General features: G+C 52.6%; 1 protein-coding gene across 19 annotated transcripts in view; it reads left to right on the top strand.

Moving 5' to 3' along the window:
- LMNA (lamin A/C) overlaps positions 1-19361 on the top strand; it is a 50327-nt gene that overhangs the window by 1116 nt on the left and 29850 nt on the right. For 4 of the 19 annotated variants that reach the window (XM_085020165.1, XM_085020154.1, XM_085020167.1 and 1 more), the window contains exons 2-3: positions 18412-18643; positions 19173-19301. The exons of 2 other annotated variants lie outside the window; for them this stretch is intronic. The gene's annotated coding sequence lies outside the window, so the exon portion shown is untranslated. Of the gene's footprint in view, positions 1-16109; positions 16157-18411; positions 18648-19151; positions 19302-19361 lie in introns of all 19 variants that reach the window. 13 more of the 19 variants (XM_085020166.1, XM_085020156.1, XM_085020168.1 and 10 more) reach the window with 6 other exon arrangements.

Below are 19361 nucleotides of genomic sequence, written 5' to 3'. Positions count from 1 at the left end.
CATGACTGAGAAAGCCTGGAAGGCTCGGGGTTTGGGGAGGGGTATCTTCTGGCTCAAGGATTTAACTTAACCTTGTGGGATTGGGCGCTCCCGACTCTAAGCAAGAGTGGGAGAGGAAGAATTGGAGAGACAAGGCCCTATGGGAGTGGGCTGTTCCCCTCTCCTTCTGCCCCGGGAACCTGATTGGGGTAACTGTGTACTGGGAGCCAGGGGGCTCCTACTCTGGAGAAAGAGTCCTACTCTGTGGACCAGGTGACTGTTTTTCACATGAATAGAAATAGCAAACAGTTGCGTGGGATTGTGTGCCAGGCATTTTTGTCACCAGCTGGTCTGAGCCTGTCCCCACCGAAATGAGATTCCCCCCAGACACCCACCTCTGAATTTGCCCTGCTTCCACTTTCCTCCCCACTAAGCTAATTAAAGCAGGAGGTTAATGACCAAAGAAACCTTGGGGATTTGGCCAGGGAGGAAAACAAAAGACAGAAACAAGTGTGCTCGAGTGGGGAGGGGACAGCTGCCCAATGGGAAGGGGTAGACTAAGAGGTGGGATAGAGGAAGGGGCAGTCCCTGGTGGATGCCCCTCACTGATCCAACAAGGATGCATCCACCCCCTGGGAGTGTTTATGCATCATGGGCCCTGTCCACCCTCAGGGTCCCACTGATTCCAAGTATCCAAGGTGAGAGAGGCAAAGGTGAACATGGCACCTGCGGGGCAGGATGTACCTGTGAGTGCACTTAGGTCTGGGGCATAGGTGTGTATACAGAGGCGTGTGCCTGCAGATGGTGTGAGGTGTGTACCCTCACAGCAGGGCCTGCCAGAGCTGCGGGGTGGGCACCTTGAGCAGTCAGGTTCTTGAGAAAGGATTGGTTTTTTTTTTTTTTTTTTTTTTTTGCTTTTTAGGGCCACACCTGAGGCATATGGAAGTTCCAGGCTAGGGGCTGAACTGGAGCTACAGCTGCTGGCCTACACCGTAGCCACAACATTGCCACGTCTGAGCAGCATCTGTGACCTACACCACAGCTCATGGCAACACCCGATCCTTAACCCATGAGCAAGTCCAGGGATCGAACCCGCGTCCTCATGGATACTAGTTGGGTTCGTTACTGCTGAGCCACAATAGGAACTCCCTTGGGAAGGGTTTTGATGAGTCCTTCTCTCACTCCCAGAGGCTGCTGGCCTCCTTTGTTTGGGAGACTCCCCTCTTCCACTGACACTTGTGTTGGCCAAGCTAGGTTTCTGTCCAGGGGTCCTCCTTTTCCTGGCTCCCCTTGTCTGCCCAATCTTGAATAATGACCATTAGGGCCGATGGCCTCACTTGTAAGCAATTTTGCTTGGAAATAGATAGCTGTGCCCACCCTACCCCACCCCTCACTCTCTGCCCATCACCAGAAATGTGTGTAGCTGACCTGTCTCTCCTTTTCAGGACTTAGAGGAGAGGACCAGGGGGTCTCATTTTTGTCAATGTCCCCCACCCTTCTCTCCCTGTGGTCAGGACACCACCCTGCCCCCGAGCAGAAGCTCAATAAGGGTGTGGTGAGCATAACTGTGTGTTCCAAGCTTCATGGTGTAAGAGGAAGGAGCTGGCCTCCGGAGCCAAACAGGCTGCTTGTTTTAGTTCTGCCCCTTGAGCAAACTGCTGAGCCTCGACACCCTCATCTCTCAAATGGAAATAATCGGGCAATTTCCTGTCACAGTGCCTGACGCATTTTAGGTGCTCAATCAATGTTAGTTTTTAGGCCCTGTTTCTCTCCCCTGGCAACTGACTTTAGCTAGACTGTGATCTTTATTTTATTTTATTTTTTGCTTTTGGGGGTTGCATCCGAGACATATGGAAGTTCCCAAGATAGGGGTTGAATCGGAGCTGCAGCAACACTGGATCTGAGCCGTGTCTGTGACCTACAGCACAGCTCACGGCAACGCCGGATCCTTAACCCTCTGAGCGAGGCCAGGGATCGAACCTGAGTCCTCATGGATACTAGTTGGGATCGTTAACTGCTGAGCCACAAAGGGAACTCCCCATTCGTTAATTATAATTCATTCAGCTACTTCCTCTCGTGTCTTAGGATGTGCCAGGCACTGGGGGAGATCCTGACGCACCTTGAGTCACTTGAAGTCAGTTCCAGATCTAGACTTGCAGAAATAAGATCATCCCAAACAAACAGCAGAGAAATTCAAAAATAATTCCTGTCAAGCACTGGAATGCAGGCCATCGCTGCATATGTATCACACACACACACACACACACACACACACACACACACACACACAGAGCTTCAGGCCTGAGGAAAAAGGACCTGGTGGAGTTGTTGTGTTGGCTGTATGTGCAAGTGTATCTGTATGTGCCCACAGGTCTGGCTGCCAAGCAGAAAAGGTGACCCAGTTGAGAGTGGAGGCTGGAGGACAGGAGTGGCATGGGTGATCCAGACTGTGCTTATCTGTGTTTGGAGCTGTGTCCTTTCAGCAAACCTGGGCATTACTCTCTAGGTACCAGGTGCCAAGGGATGGGAGCCCCTGCCCTGCTCTATCCTTAGAGCCCCTAGGGAGGGAGGCAGATACAGGCAACTATCCCTGAGTTTGCCGCACCAAGCCTGCTGGCCCTTAGGGGAGTTATCTCATGCATCTCCCTCCTGCTCTCAGGATGTCTTCTCCATCTGTCCTTGTCAGCTGAACGTCCTCTTCTATGCTTTAGGGGATCTTCCTTTTCTTTTCTTTTCTTTTCTTTCTTTTTCTTTTTGTCTTTTTAGGGCTGTACCCTTAGCATATGGAGATTCTTAGGCTAGGGGTTAAATCGGAGCTGTAGCTGCAGCTGCAGCCACAGCACACAGCAATGCCAGATCTGAGCTGTGTCTGCAATTTACACCCCAGCTCACGGCAGCACCAGATCCTTAACCCACTGAGCAAGGCCAGGGATCGAACCTTCGTCCTCATAGATGCTAATTTCCGCTGAGCTGTGACAGGAACTCCTCCTTTTCTTAATACCCCTCCCTTATGGGAAGTCCAGCTTGTTATCTAAAGACCATCCTTCCTGCTGAGGGTGCAGCTAGTTTTCTCTCTGTTGCTGGAACACACTCAACTCACGAATTTCAGTCAATGAGAATGTACTGGGTAAAACTCTGCAGGACACGCAGAAGAAAGATCAGACCTGATCACCAGCCTCAGCAAGACACAGAAACTAGCCTCCGTGACACAGAGAACATAGCCAAACAGGATTAAATGTGAGGACAGGAGTTCCTGTCATGGCGCAGTGGTTAACGAATCCGACTAGGAACCATGAGGTTGCGGGTTCGGTCCCTGCTCTTGCTCAGTGGGTTAACGATCTGGCGTTGCCGTGAGCTGTGGTGTAGGTTGCAGACGCGGCTCGGATCCTGCGTTGCTGTGGCTCTGGCATAGGCCGGTGGCTACAGCTCCGATTAGACCCTTAGCCTGGGAACCTCCATATGCCATGGAAGAGGCCCAAAGAAATAGCAAAAAGACAAAAAAAAAAAAAAAATGTGAGGACAAGGCAGAGTCTTTGGGACTCGGAGGGCTACAGAGATTGGAGGAGAGAGGAGATCACTCTGGATCCTTCCGTTCTTGTAGACTCCATCTCCAAGGGCTTGGAAGCCCAGCCTGAGGTTTAGACCTGGACAGACAAACACTTCTCTGCTCCTCCCCTGGGGCCACTCCAGCACTCCCCCTACCAGGTCCCCTGTACTCTCTGATTTCTCCAGGGAGAGCCGCTCAGAGGGGCTGGGACAGACCGGGGTCCCCCAGGACAGCTGGCTGACAGGGCCCCTCTGGGATTTGGGGCTGGATCAGGCATCCAGGAGGCGGGTGATACCGGAGCTATGACAGTTGGTCCCCAGATTCCTCACCCAGTGGCGCCAGCTCTGGTTTCGGGCTGAGGCAAGGGGTGGGGGGGCACCTGGTACCAGGCAGAGCTGGGTGTTCTCTTGGGGCAGGGAGGGGGAGGCCGAGGCCAGAAACATGCCCTTGGAGGTTGTGAGGGAGGGATTTTTCCAGCGCCCTCTCTGTGTCAGGCACAGTGCTAGATGCTAACTGTGAATATGGAAGCATAAGACACAGTCTCTGGCACAGGTGAATTCATGGATATAAAAGACATACTCATTGTACAGACTATCATAGGTGGTAGGTGGTGGAGTTCCCCTTGTAGCTCAGCAGGTTAAGAATCCGACCGGTATCCATGAGGGTGTGGATTTGATCCCTGGCTTTGCTCAGTGGGTTAAGGATCCAGCATTGCTGCAGGCTGCAGTGCGGGTTGCAGACACATCTTAGATCTGGTATTTCTGTGTCTGTGGTGTAGGCTGGCATCTGTAGCTTTGATTCAGCCCCTAGCCTGGGAACCTCTATATGCCATGGGTACAGCCCTAAAAAAACAAACAAAAAAAAACAAACAAACAAACAAAAAAGAAAGAATAGCATAGGTGGACTAGAAATTGAATGAATAAAGGAACAGATTAGGAGTTCCTGCCATGGCTCAGTGGTTAACGAATCTGACTAGGATCCATGAGGTTGCGAGTTCAATCCCTGGCCTTGCTCAGTAGGGTAAGGATCTGGTGTTGCTGTGAGCTGTGGTGTAGGTCACAGACGCGGCTCAGATCGGGTGTTGCTGTGGTTGTGGTGTAGGCTGGCAGCTATAGCTCTGATTAGACCCCCTAGCCTGGGAACCTCCATATGCCATGAATGCAGCCCTAGAAAAAGACAAATAAATAAATAAATAAAGGAAGAGATTAATCAGTTATCTAATGGCTTTGTTTTACAGAGAGGAAGATTGAGGCCCAGAGAACCCAGGTCCTGTGACTCTCTTGTGCCTTCTGTCCCATTATGCTTCTTTTTTTCAGGAAAGGGAAGAGGAAGTTAGAGAGAGAAGGGCGGGAAGTGACTTGCTATTTCCTGAGTTTCGTTATTGCCAGGCTCTCTTCTTGGCATTTACAGACTTGATCCCATTTAATCCTCTTCGAAACTCTGGAAGGGGCCTGGAATTGCCATCTCTGCTTAACAGGGACCTATGGCTCAGAGAGGTTAAGTAACTCTCTCTGGTTACACAGGTGGTAAATGGACACTCCGTGTTCAAAACCAGATCTGTCTGACTCCCGAGACTAGGACCCCAGAGGTAAACAATGACACCCAGTGAGTGTCTGGAGACCAAGGAGAGAGTGATTTGAGAAGCCAGACCAGGAGAGGCATCCTAGATGAGGTGGATCTGGAGTCCCTGAAGGATGAGTGAGGTTCATTCAAGGGGAAAGGACTGGAGGGGAGACTGGAGATTGATGCCGGAGGTGCCCAGGAGCCTTGTTGGTTGGGCAGGTGGCCAGCTTGCCTGCACCCTGAGAAGCGGAGGACAGGTGGAAGAGCCTCTTTGAACTCTGGCCACGAGGTGGCGCTGCAGGCCAGCTGCTGGGAGCGGCTCTGGTGTTGGCTTGGACACTAGGGCCCAGAGGTTTCCTCTTTGCCCAGCTAAGTCTCCACGCCCAGTCCTGCCTCCTCAGGTGTCATCTCAAGCTTCCACCTTGCCCTCTTCTGGTGGGGCATCCAAAACCCCTCAGCTACCAGTCTATTCCTGACTCATGACAAAAACCCCAGGGGTTGTGACCTGCATATCCCCATGATCTGACCAGCTCCCCCAGGTCATCCTGAGCCCCTTCCAACTGATTAAGACTGGTTCATGTCCAGTTGCCCTCCTGAGTCCCTGGCAGACACTGTTCAGGGGACAGGCTAACCAAACAGGCGTTTGAATACAACCGACCTGGGTCTGAAGGGGAATAATAATAAAACCTACTTAATTAGGAGGTAAGAGTTTTCATCCAGTAAATATATATTGAACACTGGCTATGTCAGGCACTGTTTTAAGCACTGGAGATACATCACTGAACAAGACAAAGTCCTTACGCTCGTGGAGCGGATCTTCTGTGGAGGAGAAGAGGCAGAAGTAAACAAGCAGATTATGTAATTTCTGGTATTGGTAATTGCTGTGAAGAAAAAGCAGGGAGTTCCCTGGTGGTTCTGTGGGTTAAAGATCTGGCATTGTTACTGCTGTGGTGGGGCTCAGGTCACTGCTGTGGCGCAGGTTCCATCCCTGGCCTGGAAACTTCTTTTTTTTTTTTTTTTTCTTCGTCTTTTTGCCTTTTCTAGTGCCGCTTCCGTGGCATATGGAGGATCCCAGGCTAGGGGTCCAATTGGAGCTGTAGCTGCCGGCCTACACCACAGCCACAGCAATGCGGGATCTGAGCTTCGTCTGTGTCCTACACCACAGATCATGGCAATGCCGGATCCTTAACCCACTGAGCAAGGCCAGGGATCGAACCCACAACCTCATGGTTCCTAGTCAGATTCGTTAACCACGGAGCCATGGCAGGAACTCCTGGCCCGGAAACTTTTGTAAGTCACAGACGTGGCCCAAAAAGCCTCCCTCCATCCCCCCCAAAAAAACCAAAGCAGGATATGGGGGTGGAAATGTGTGAGATGGTTAAATGAGAAAGACCAGTATTGTTGTATGGTTTTAACTGGGCAGATATAAAGCAAGTGCCTGGTATCGTGTGAGCTATTGTTACTATTATTTTGTTCTCTTTGCTCTGCCCTTCTCTATCCCCATGTTCCCTGTCCTCTGTCCCACATTCTCCCTGCCTTCTGCAAGCAGTTCCTGCAAGGAAAACAGGTGCTGGCTTGGAACTAGGAGTCCTGAGGTTTTAGTCCTGGCTCTGCCACAACAGTCCAAACCCATTCCCCCCATCCCCACTTCCGGTAAATGACATCACCCTCCATCCTGTTGCTCAGGTCAGAAATCTGGAGCCTCCTCCTTCTTCCTCTTCTTCTTCTCCTCCTTCTCCTTTTTCTTCTTCTTCTTCTTTTTTTTTTTTTTTTTTTTTTTTTGTCTTTTAAGGCCACACCCACAGTATATGGAGGTTCCCAGGCTAGGGGTTGAATTGGAGCTACAGCCACAGCAACTCTAGATCCGAGCTGCATCTGCGACCTACACCACAGCTCATGGCAATGCCAGATCCTTAACCCACTGAGTTAGAGCAGGGATCGAACCTGCATCCTCATGGATGCTAGTCAAGTATATAACCTGCTGAGCCACAGGGAATTCTTGAGCCATCTTTGATTCCTGTCTTTTCCCTAACTTCCTCCCCTCTAGTCTATCAGCCTATTTGCTCACTACACCTCAGAACATTTCCCGAATCCATCAACTTTCCACCTCCACTGCTACCTTCCCGATCTACACCATCATCCTCTCCCACCTGTCTGTAGCTTCTAACTGCGCTCCCTCCTCCACTGGTCTCCCCTGCCCCCTCTAACCCATTCCCCTCATGGTGGCCAGAGATCATTAAGAGAAAAAACACATCTGGAGTTCCAGCTATGGCATGGTGGGTTAAGAATCTGACTGCAGGAGTTCCCGTCGTGGCACAGTGGTTAACAAATCCGACTAGGAACCATGAGGTGGCGGGTTCGATCCCTGGCCTTGCTCAGTGGGTTAAGGATCCGGCATTGCCATGATCTGTGGTGTAGATTGCAGACAGGCTCGGATCCCGAGTTGCTGTGGCTCTGGCGTAGGCCGGTGGCTACAGCTCTGATTAGAACCCTAGCCCGGGAACCTCCATATGCCGTAGGAGCGGCCCTAGAAAAGGCAAGAAAAAAAAGAAAATCTGACTGCAGTGGCTTGGGTCACTGTGAAGGCATAGATTCCATCTCCTGCCTGCAGAGTGGGTTAAAGGATCTGGTGTTGCCAATAGCTGTGGTGTAAGTTGCAGCTGTGGTTTGGATTTGATTCCCTGGCCCAGGAACTTCCATATGCCATGGGTGTGGCCATAAAAGAAAAAAAAGGAGTTCCCGTCATGGCTCAGCAGTTAATGAACCAGACTAGCATCCATGAGGACGTAGGTTTGATCCCTGGCCTCATTCAGTGGGTTAAGGATCCGGCGTTGCCATGAGTTGTGTAGGTTGCAGATGCCGCTCGGGTCCCGAGTTGCTGTGGCTCTGGTGTAGGCCAGTGGCTACAGTTCTGACTGGACCCCTAGCCTGGGAACCTCCATATGACATGGTGCACCCCTAAAAAGACAAAAAAAGCAAAAAAAAGAAAAGGAAAAAAACAAATCTGATCATGAAACTCTCCTTCTTAAAACCCTAAATTGGCTCCCCATTGTCATTGGATCAAAGACCAAACTCCTGAGTGCGGTTTAGAATGTCCTTTACATTCTGGCCCTTACCCGGCGGTCCCGCTGCTCCTGCCCATCCCCCCTCAGCCTCCACTCTAGCCACAGCCACGTGGCCTCTTTCAGGACTTTGAGCACATCATGTTCTGCCTGTCACCAAGCTTTGGCCTGTGCTTGTCCCATCTGCTCTTCCCTCACTCTTTACCTGGCTCATGCTGGTTCATCTTGCAGGACTCAAATTTCATGTTGCTTTCCTGGGAAATCTGCCCAGGTCATTTTTGGGGATCCCTTACCATTCATCACACGATAGTGTATGACTGTCCGTTTACAGTTCTGTCTCCCCAGTACCCTGAGAGTCCCTTGAGGACAGGGACTGGCTTTAATCCACTCCTGTATTCCCAGCACCCGTGCCTGGTGCACAGTAGGCACTCAATGTTTGCTGTTCGGAAGCTGGCCGTACTTTCTCTCTTAAACGGCCTCTTCCCCTGACCCCCACACCCCACCAGATAGTCAACTCCTTCCTCTGCTTTTCCATCATACCTTCCACCCTCCACACCCAGCCGCATCTTTCCCCGCCCCACCACCCCGGCCCTCACAGCCATCCCGCATCTGGTCTCCAAGGGGATGCTGTTTGCTTGATGCTTGGCTTATACCTTTACTGGATTCCTCCTCTCTCCAGCCCCAGTCTGGAACTCATACACAGCAGGAACTCAGTGATGTGCTAATTCCCCGGTATGACTTCTGACTGATGGTTCAGGAAGGATCTTCAAGCCGGTAAAGGCCTCCCCTCCGTCACTGCTGGGAAAAGGAGTCTTGAACCTCGTAGGCCCTCGAGAAGGCAAAGAAGCACATGTGGGTTTTGTGCTCTGCCAGGACCTGTCCTCCCCCCAGGCCTTTGCTGGTGCTCTTCCTTCTGTCTCCAGCCTTCTCTCCCCACATCATCATGGCTCTCTCCCACTCATCCTTCAGAGCCTAGCTCAGGAGTCACGCCTTCTGAGAGGCCTTCCTGCCGGTACTGATGGACTTCCATGTTCCTCCTCAGTCTGCTGTGGCACCAGTATCTCCCCCTTTGGCAGGACTTAGCCCACAGTGCCTTCGCAGCCAGTGTTCATGTTCTTTTTTTTTTTAGGGCCACACCCACGGCATATGAAGGTTCCCAGGCTGGGGTCTAATCCGGGCTACATGTGCTGGCCTACGCCACAGCCACAGCAACGTGGGGTCCAAGCCGTGTCTGTGACCTATACCACAGCTCACGGCAACGCTGGATCCTTAACCCACTGAGCAAGGCCAGGGATTGAACCTTCGTCCTCATGGTTCCTAGTCGGATTCGTTTCTGCTGCGCCATGATGGGAACTCCCAGTGTCCATGTTCTTTATGCTACCCCAGACTTCAAGCTCCCCCAAGACAAGCGACCTGTCTCCCTAAAGCCTGGGAGAGGAGTCACTCAATGAAAAGTTAAGTGCAGTATGAAATCGAATGAATAAGAGAAAGAAAATTACTGTGTGATACTGGATGTCACTCTTCATCTTTGGGCCTCAGTTTCCTCTTGTGTAAAGTAGGGGCAGTAAACCAGCTATAATGGAAAAAAATTAAAATCAAGAGTTCCCATCGTGGCTCAGTGGTTAACGAATCCGACTAGGAATGATGAGGTTGCGGGTTCGATCCCTGCCCTTGCTCAGTGGATTGGGGATCCGGCATTGCCATGAGCTGTGGTGTGGATTGCAGCTGCAGCTTGGATCCCACATTGCTGTGGCTGTGGTGTAGGCCGGCGGCTACAGCTCCGATTGGACCCCTAGCCTGGGAACCTCTATATGCTGTGGGAGCGGCCCTAGAAAAAGGCAAAAAGACAAAAAAATAATAATAAAATAAATAATAAAAATCATCATTAAAAAATAAATTAATTAATTAGAAATAAAGTAGGGGCTGTGGCTCAGTGGGTTAAGAACCCAACTAGTATCCATGAGGATGAGGGTTCGATTCCTGGCCTTGCTCAGTGGGTTGAGGATCCTGCACTGCCACAAGCTGCAGCAAAGATTGCTGATGAGGCTCTGATCTGGCGTGGCTGTGATGTAGGGCTACAGCTGCAGCTCCAAATTGACCCCTAGCCTGGGAACTTCCATATGCCACAGGTGCAGCCCTAAAAAGAAAAAAGAAAAATTGAAAAAAAATAAAATAAAATAGGGGCAGGAGAGGGTAGAGTAGTGATGTGTTTGCACATGTTTAATACTGGCCAGGCATGGGGTGGGGTGGAACCCTAGTTTACGGTGATTGCTAATTGCCATGATATAAATGCTCTCACTGTGGCTGATTTCAGTGTGAACAAGTTACCTCCAGCTCAGGACTACAGATGGGGTGGCTTGGGCCAGAGGGCCTTCAAGGCACTTTCTAGTTCCAACATCCTTGCTCAAGGCCCCCTCTCAGGAGCCTGAGGAAGGTCAGGCCGCTCCCCAGTTGTATCCAGTTCCAGACTAGTTACATCCAGGCTGCCTGGGTCCCTTATTGCCAGTTTTCTAGAGGCACTTCCATGCCCTTCAAGGTGGGAAACTACGTATCTCTCCCAGGCGGCCTGCGTAGACCACTCAAGGCCTGTTGGTTGGCCCAAGCCCTGACATCAGACCTGTGCAGAGGGACTAACGACCCAGCACTCCCTGTGTGTCTGGGCCCCACCTCCCTACACTGAGGGGTTGAGTCTATTACACACTTTATCTTATTTGGCCTCTGACCTCGGACCCTGTGGGTCCCTCCCTCCTTCTCCAAACTCTTTATTTTCTCCTTGGCTTTTCTCCTACCTCCCTAGGTGCTCCTTTTTGGTCTCCTTTGCCCATCTCTCCGCCTCTGTTCATGGGACCAGTGGTCTCCAGGCCTGTAGTTTCCTCCACCTGAAGCACTTTCTCCTCCCTTTCTGCTCAGCTCTTTAAGCGGGAGCCCAAGGTGTGGATGGCCTCCAAACCTAGGTGGGCAGGTGGTGCTCCTGCCTACTACCTGTGAGCTGTATGCAAATTACTTGGTGTCTCCAAACTTGTCCCCCCCACCACCATAAAACGAAGACAATGGTAGCAATTACCTCATTGTTGTGTGATTAGTGAGATTGTTATGTGATTAGTGGGAACAGGCATGTAAAGGACTGACCTAGTGTCTCATACAGGGAAAGTGGTTAATAAATGTTGGTGCTTATTATTCAGGACTTAGCTGAGTCGCCCCTTCCTCAGGGAACTACAGCCTGGGTTTTCTACTCTCTGGCGTCCTGAACTGTGGTTTGTGAGGCACTCATGGCAATTTAATTGCTTGTTCCAGGAGGGCAAGGGCTATTTGGGGCACACAGATGGTAAATACCTGTAAGTGAATGAATGAATGAATGAATGAATGAATGCTGAGGACGCAGAACCAGAGCCTTCCCGCCATTCAGGACTAGCCTGGACACGCCCACCCATAAAGAGAAGGTGGGGCTGGTGCCCCCCTCCCTGGGCCAGCAGGTGGCGCCAGTGCCTGTCAGTCTCTGCCCGTGGCCACCTCCCTTGCCCTTGCTGGTTTCACAACCCAGCACTAAGGAGTTTGAACTGGGAGGGACAGGTGGGATCCTGAGGCCTGAAGGGGCAGCTAGGCTGGCACTCACTCATGTCTCATGGATAGGTGTTTTTATAGGGGGTGCCCAGCCTCACCTGGCAGGGAAGGGGGGAGAGGTGGCTGGGGAAAAAAGGGCCCTGCTGAGGGGCTGTGAGCAGAAACCATTAAGTGGGGATGTAAAATGAGAAGCAGTTCAATCAATGAGTCAAAAGCTGAGATCTAGGAACCAGACACAGCGTGGGGGACAATGTGGTGAAATCAATCAGAGAGAGAGGAAGGGGAGGCCCGGTTTCTATGACAATGGTAGTGTTTGTGGCAAGCTGGGGACTCCTGGGTCCCCAGGGCTTGTGAACAGTGATTCACCACAGGAAAGAACTGGGTGCTGGGGACCGGATGCCCTGTGGCTCCTTAGTGCTCAGCACATGCTCCCCCGACCACAAACCCTGGGAGGGGAACTGGGCCCTGACGAGGGGCTAGCCCTCTGCTCCTCACTGTACACACACATCCCACTTACTGCTCACAGCGGCCCTCTGGAATTAGTGTTACCCTATTTTATAGAAGAGGAAACTGTCAGGAGTTCCCGTTGTGGCTCAGTGGTTGGCAAACCCGACTGGGAACCACGGGGTTGCCGGTCCCATCTCTGGCCTTTCTCAGTGGGTTGGGGATCTGGCGTTGCTGTGAGCTGTGGTGTGGGTTGTGGACTCGGCTCGGATCCCGAGTTGCTGTGTCTCTGGCGTGGGCCTGTGGCTGCAGCTCCAACTGGACCCCTAGCCTGGGAACCTCCATGTGCCTCAGGAACGGCCCTAGAAAAAGGCAAAAAGACAAAAAGAAAAAAAAAAAAAAAAAAAAGAAGAAGAAGAGGAAACTGTCAGCCTGGCCAAGGGTGACATGGATAGGACATGAATGGCAGAGCCAGGATTAAAACTCAGGCTAGATGTTCCCATCACGGCTCAGCAGTAACGAACCTGACTAGAATCCATGAGGACACAGGTTGGATCCCTGGCCTTGCTCAGTGGGTTAAGACTCTGGTGTTGCTGTGAGCTGTGGTGTAGGTCACAGACATGGCGGCTCAGGTCCTGCATTGCTGTGGCTGTGGTGTAGGCTGGCAAGTGCAGCTCCAATTCGGTCCCTAGCCTGGGAACTTCCATATGCAGCAGGTGCCGCCCTAAAAAGAAAAAAACAAAAACAACCCTATTCAGGCTAGTCTGACTCCAGCCATCCTTGTGAAGACCCAGAAAGCAGAAAAAGAAGAACCGGGACATGGACGTTAGAGTGCGGCTAAGACCCAGGAGGAGACGGGAAGGGGCTCCTCCCTCCCCTCGAGCCTTCCTGCCTGCCCTGTCCTGTGTGAATCTTAAACCCTGATAGGAGGGAGGGTGGCAAAATGTACCACCTAACGTGGGCCAGCCTGCCTCTCACTGCCCTCCAAGCCTATGGAAGCAGGTCCATCCAACATCCCCCACTGCTTTCCCTGTATCCTGGTCCTGGTGGCAGGGGTGTGTGTGTGTGTCTGTGTGTGTGTGTGATCGTCATGTTTACCCCTGCCTCTGTACTCCCAGCCCCTGCTAGAGCCTGGGAATTTCCAGCCTCCTCCATTCGCCATCAGGACAGTTTCATTCTTGTTTAGCTGTGGGGCCCCCACACGTTCAGTATGAAAGGGGTATCCCTGTCCCATCCCCAGGCCCTGATGACGTGCAGGAAAGAAGCCTAGCTCATTACCATCTCTTCTCTAGCAGCAGAAGGGATGGAGGTTGGAAGGACCTTGGAAATCTTCCAGCCCCGTTTTGCCGATGAGGAAACCGAGGTACAGAGAAGCGAGGCATTTTTTCCCAAGGTCACAGAGTGATTTAGTAGAAAAGAGAACTAGGTCTCCAGTCTTCTGGCTCTAAGTTCTGTGATCCCAGAAAGAACCTTTTTGAATTTGGTGCTGGGTTCTTGGATCTGAGTCGGTCAGAAGGAGGACAGCAGGAGTTCCCATTGTGGTTCAGGGATTAACGAACCCAACTAGCATCCAGGAGGATGTGGGTTTGATCCCTGGCCTTGCTCAGTGGGTTAAGGATCTGGGGTTGCCGTGAGCTGTGGTGTAGGTCACAGACTCGGCTTGAATCCCTTGTTGCTGTGGCTGTGGTGTAGGCCGGCAGCTACAGCTCCGAATGGACCCCTAGCCTAGGAAACTTCATACTTCATATGCCTGGGGTGCAGCACTAGAAAAGACAAAAAAAAAAAAAAAAAAAAAAAAAGGAGGAGGACAGCAGATTCAGTGGGAGGACCTAGCATAATGTAGCTCTGTAGCTCATGGAAAGAAGGTGTGCAACTCATGCCCCACCTGTCTACCATGTTACAGTGGAAGGGATGGAGAGGAGGTTACCAGAAAGACGTCACATAAGTATGTCATGGGGGGAGTTCCCAGCATGGTGCAATGGTTAATGAATCCGACTAGGAACCATGAGGTTGCAGGTTCAATCCCTGGCCTTGTTCAGTGGGTTAAGGATCCGGCGTTGCTATGAGCTGTGGTGTAGGTCGCAGACGCAGCTCAGATCTGGTGTGGTTGTGGCTGTGGCTGTGGCATAGGCTGGCAGCTACAGCTCTGATTGGACCCCTAGCCTTGGAACCTCCATATGCCGCGGGAGTGGCCCAAGAAAAGGCAAAAAGACAAAAAAAAAAAAAAAAAAGTATGTCAGGGGTACCAGGTCTGAGGTCAAAGTGGACTGTGTGCTCTTAGGCCAATCACTGACCCTCTCTGAGCCACAGTGATAATGTGGATTACTCTGCCTCTAGGGCTTGTGGGGGTGATGGACGGGTTAGTGGGCAAATGCTTAAGAATTGTGGGGTGACATGGATGTTCTTGGTTGTCAGGGGAGGCAAGTCATGTCTAGTAGGACTGGAGACAGAGCTGTCCCAGAATGCAGAGGTAGGGCATAGGCCGAGGCGCTTGACCTTTGATCCCTAGGAGAGCAAGGAAGCCGCACCCTGACTTTTGACATGCTCGTTACAAGTGATTCTCTTCCCTGGGGGTAGGGGTAGGTGGGCAGCAGGTTCCTGCAGACTGGGGGGTGGGGGTGCCCAGAGGCTGTGGGAAGTTGAGCACTAATTAGCTCTCGCTCCCTAATTGGGCTTAATTGCCTCCTTGTGATCAGCAATTAGGAGGCTCCATCAATTAGCACAGGGAGGGTGATGGCTTAGCTGGGGCTGATCAGGGTTCCCCTTCAGGAGGGGAGGGGGGCAGGCAGGTGGAAGGGGGGCCCCCCCATGGGGAAGTTGCCCCACTGCCCAACCACTCACCATTTAGGCCCTTTCAACCCTGAGAGGGAAGGGCCAGGAGCTTTCAGGCCTCCCACCTGGACAGTGGCTTCTCTAACCTCAGTTTACCCACTCTCACCACCTTTCTGACTTTTCTCCCCAGAGGAGATGCGGCATCTGGCTGGGCCCCGCTCCCCCACTGGCTCCTTTGCAACTTTAGGGTTTTGGTTGTGGGCTTCCAAGCCAGGTCTCTGTGGTCTGAATCCCAGTTCCACCACTTGTTGGTTATGTGACTCTGGAGCCATTGTGCTTCATTTTCTCACCTGTAAAATGGAGCTGAAGAGTTCCCTGGTGGCTCAGCGGGTTAAGAACCCAGCATTGTCACTGCCGTGATGTGGGTTTGATCTGTGGCTCGGGTTCAATCCCTGGCCTGGGAACTTCTGCATGCTGCAAGTGCAACCAAAAAATAATACGATAAATAAAATGGAGCTGATAATAACAGTCCCTCCCACGCAGGGTTATGGTGAGGATCAGACGAATATGCACCTGCACTATTTGGGACAGTGTCTGGCCCGTGAGGCTCAGCATTAGCTGTTATTGCAATTCCTACTCTAAACTTCAGCTCCTTCATCTGTAGATGACAGACTGAAGTAGTGTTTACTGAAAAATGCCAGATCCTACCCTAGATGAATGATTGAATCAAAATATCCAAGACTTTGTGCGCTGGTGGTTTTGAAAGCCCCTTTCCCCAAGGGATTTTTGTGCCCAGTGGGGGTTGAAACCACTGGATGTGTGATATCAAAGGGTCCCCCCCACCAGCTGTGACCCCTGAGAACCCAAAAATAAACCTCACCCCCACCCATGCTCTGGACAGCAGCTCCCTGTCCTGTGCCACACAGGACCCCATTTGATTTTTTTTTTCTTTTCTGCCACACCTGTGGCATATGGAAATTCCTGGGTCAGGGATCGAATCCGAGCCGCACCTGTGACCGTCCTGGATCCTTGACTTGCTGTGCTACAGTGGAAACTCCCAGTGCTCTCATTTGTATGAGAGCCTGTTAGCACCTGTGTGGCCAGAAGCAGTTCCCTCCCCACTCAGACCAAGTCCTCTTCTATAAAATGAGAATAATGATCTTGCCCTGCTCACCTCCCAGGGCTGCCAGGAGATAACGTTTCACTAGTGACGGGACCTGGTCTAAAGGTAGGCAATTATATTGTTCTTGCCCTCAATAAACGTTTATTTAGGGCCCCGCACATAACCTAACCTACTTCTTTTTACGCACAGTGATGACAGAGTTATAAGCTCCCAGAGATATCGGTCCTAAACGATCAGACAAGTCAGGTTCTTAGGCCAATATCTTTTTTTAGCTCCTGCTGGGTATCAAATGAGCCAATGAATGGAAAGAACCTAGAACAAGCCCTGACGCATAGAAGGGCTCTCTAAACAGTAGCTGCTGTTCCTACGGGGTTAGGACTCTGCTCCCGGCTGGGTGTGGAGAGAGGCCCAGTTGCAGACACATGTAGAGCTCTGATGCCCCCAGAACCAGTGAGGGGCACATGGGAGGAAGGCGAGGCCAGATCTAGGTGGTGACGAGTCGGGTGTGTGGGCCAAGGAGAGGGAGAAATTGAGCGCTTTGGGAAAGTGGTTTAGGAGGGAGGTCTGCTCTCTCACTAGAAGCTCAGCTCCCATGTGAACAGAGAAACTTCTCTGCCCAAAGCATAATGTCGGGTGCTGAGCATACAAAGGCAGGCTAGACCCACCCAGCCTCTACCCGCAAGGAGTTCCCCTAATGGAGGAAGGCAGAGGCCAACACAGCGTCACTTTCACCTGATGGGATGTTGCGGGTTTAGCAGGACACCTAGCCCAGACTTGGTGGCACTTTTAGCTGAGCCTGGAGGTTGAATAAGAGTTGGTCAGAGGGCAAAGCATGTGCCAAGTCCAGGAAGGTTAGCTTAGGACAAACAAGAGAGACTGGGATTGCTGGAATCCAGAGGGCAAGCGTGAGGCTGGGGAGAACAAGCAGAGCCTGGGTCACGGAGGCTTTACACGCCAGCTCAAGGAACTTGGACTTCATCCCAGATCCAGTGGGGGGGAATACACTGTTAGTTTGCAGTCTTGTGGAAACACGTTGAGGTTTACATTTTGGAAAGATGGTTGTGGTTTTGGAAAGAGAAAGGATGGGAGCAGAGGCAAAGGTGGAAGCAGGGAGATTGGCCGGGAGGTTCCTGCAATCACTCACGTGGGGGCTGATGGTGATCAGGACCAGGGAGCTGGAGGCAGTGAGCAGAATGGAGAGATTCTGGGCCCCCGGGACTTGGGGCATCAGTGGCCAAGGGGGACGGAGTGGGTAAGGCTGAGGAAGGAGGAGCAGAGTCGGGCTGAGGTGGCGTTGGGGAGACACAAAGAATTTCATCTGATTCATCCAAGGAGGGATGGCAAGTATGGAATCTCAGGAATCACCCCTGATCTGGGAATCGTTGGAGGCCTCTTCCAAGGACTCTCAGGATTGGAAGGGCTCCTCACCTTTGGTCCAGTGCCAGGCTCCCCTTTTCCCCGGCCTCACCTGCCTGCACAGACTGGGAATTCCTGGCCCAGAGGCCCCCCTGGGGCAGGCCTGCCTGGAGCACCCCCCCTCCCCAGCCTGAAGGGAGAGAGTTGCCCCCGTGCCAGCCCCAGGACACGGGTTTTGGGGGGAGGAGCAGTGAAGGCGGTGAGTTCAGGTAGCTCTGCGTCCACTCCCACCGCCCCAGGCCGCTTGGCCCTGGCTGACAGATTCCAAGGAGGAGGCCAGAAGGCAAGCTCTCTGGGTTGGGCTACACAGGGCCACTGGGTGTGGCGGTGGCCACACTGCAGTTTCGGGCGGCGGTGGTTGTGTGTGTGAATGAGTTCTGCTTCCTCCCTTCGCGTGACCACCTAAGTGTTTGGAAGCTGAACTCTCCCCCGACATGAGGTGTTTCCCCAGCGGACGGGTGACCGCACCCTCTGCCCCAGGAACCATCTCTGTTTCTAGACCCTTCCCGTGGGGCCGCTCTGCCTCCTCAGCCTGCTCTCTGCCCTCCCTCATTAAATCTGGTTTCTGTGAGAATGTGATTTGAATTAACTCTTGGGAGAAAAAGCATAGAAACCAGGAAAGGGGGGCCGTGGGGAGGGGGCAGTGAGTCATGCTTCCATGTGTATTTTTCAAACTTTCCAATGGGAGCTTGGAAAGCAACCCCCTTTCGGTTGGTTGCCAGCTTGGACCTGGCTCTCCAAGGGTCCCTGGGGTTGCTTTCTCCAGGGCTGCACCCCGACCCACCCTTCAGGTCTGCTTTATTTCCTGGGGTCCCCTAGCCCTTCTCCCTCCAGGCTGGCTCATGCTGCGTCTGGGCTAAGGGAGGTCCCTCCTGGGGTGGCGCTTCGGCGTTGCCTCTGGTGTTGTGTCACAGTGATGGCTCCTCTGTCTGCCTCCATTTCAGGGTGGACCCATGGGGCCTGCAGCCACTCTGACCAACGCTTCGACCCTCGAGCACCTCTGGCAGCACCAGGGAGGCCAGGTTCCAGGACTCTCTTCTCTGCCAAGGCAGCTTCTTCTTTGTGCCCTTCCCTCCCATTTCTGCACCCCAGTTTCCGGAGTGCCTGTGGTTGAGGGGGAGAACCCCCTGGCCCCCAGGGAGCAGCCCTGCAGAGCAGAGACCTCATCCTGAGGAGGTGGGTAAGGAACAAAACGCCTCTTGTGTGCCGGGCTCTGAGCTGAGCTCCCGGCATCTGCCCTGGGAAGCATCAGGATGTCCAATCTGCCTGTGGGAACCCAGGCTCAGCCAAGAAAATGGGTGGGAATCCTGAGGGTGATGGTGGGGGGGAGCCCTGAGCCCTTCTACCCTCCCCCAAAGCTCCCTCTGCTGCCTCGGGGGTCCTGGACTAGCTGTCCCCTCCCAGCTTCTGACTAATTTTTCCTGGTAGTTGTTGAACATCCTGCCCCCACTGTGCCCATGCCAGCGACAGCCCACATCACATGGGCCACATCTGGCTCCACTTGAGCACACCCTCCCCTCCTTTGTCCCTTCTCCTCCTCTGCCCAGAGGCCAGAACCGGAAGGACCCATGAGAACTTCACTTCTTTGGGTCCATCAGCCACCCCCCCACCCCACCCCCCACCTCCACCACACCGCCTGCCCTTTCACAGCCTCTAACATAGTCACCCCTTCCCTTCCTTTCAGTCTCCTCATCCTCTCTTCCAGCCTTCATCCCCTGGACATCTTGACTGGGTCCTTCAGCACCCCCTCCCTCACCGTATCCTGACTTCTTGGACCTGCCCCCCTCTCCAGCCCCCCCTTGAACAGCAGATTGGGAAGGAGGAATTTTGCAAGGTTTGAGCCCCCAGAGCTGTCCCAGGGTAGGGGGAAGTCCTGGTTGCCTGGGGATTAAGT

This window comes from Sus scrofa, chromosome 4 (genome assembly GCF_054392235.1).
Source record: "Sus scrofa isolate SSC_HxYL_T2T_F1_AM1 chromosome 4, Sscrofa_HxYL_maternal_Yorkshire_Landrace_v2.0, whole genome shotgun sequence".
Lineage (NCBI taxonomy): Eukaryota > Metazoa > Chordata > Mammalia > Artiodactyla > Suidae > Sus > Sus scrofa.
This window is presented reverse-complemented; position numbering and strand designations above follow the sequence as displayed.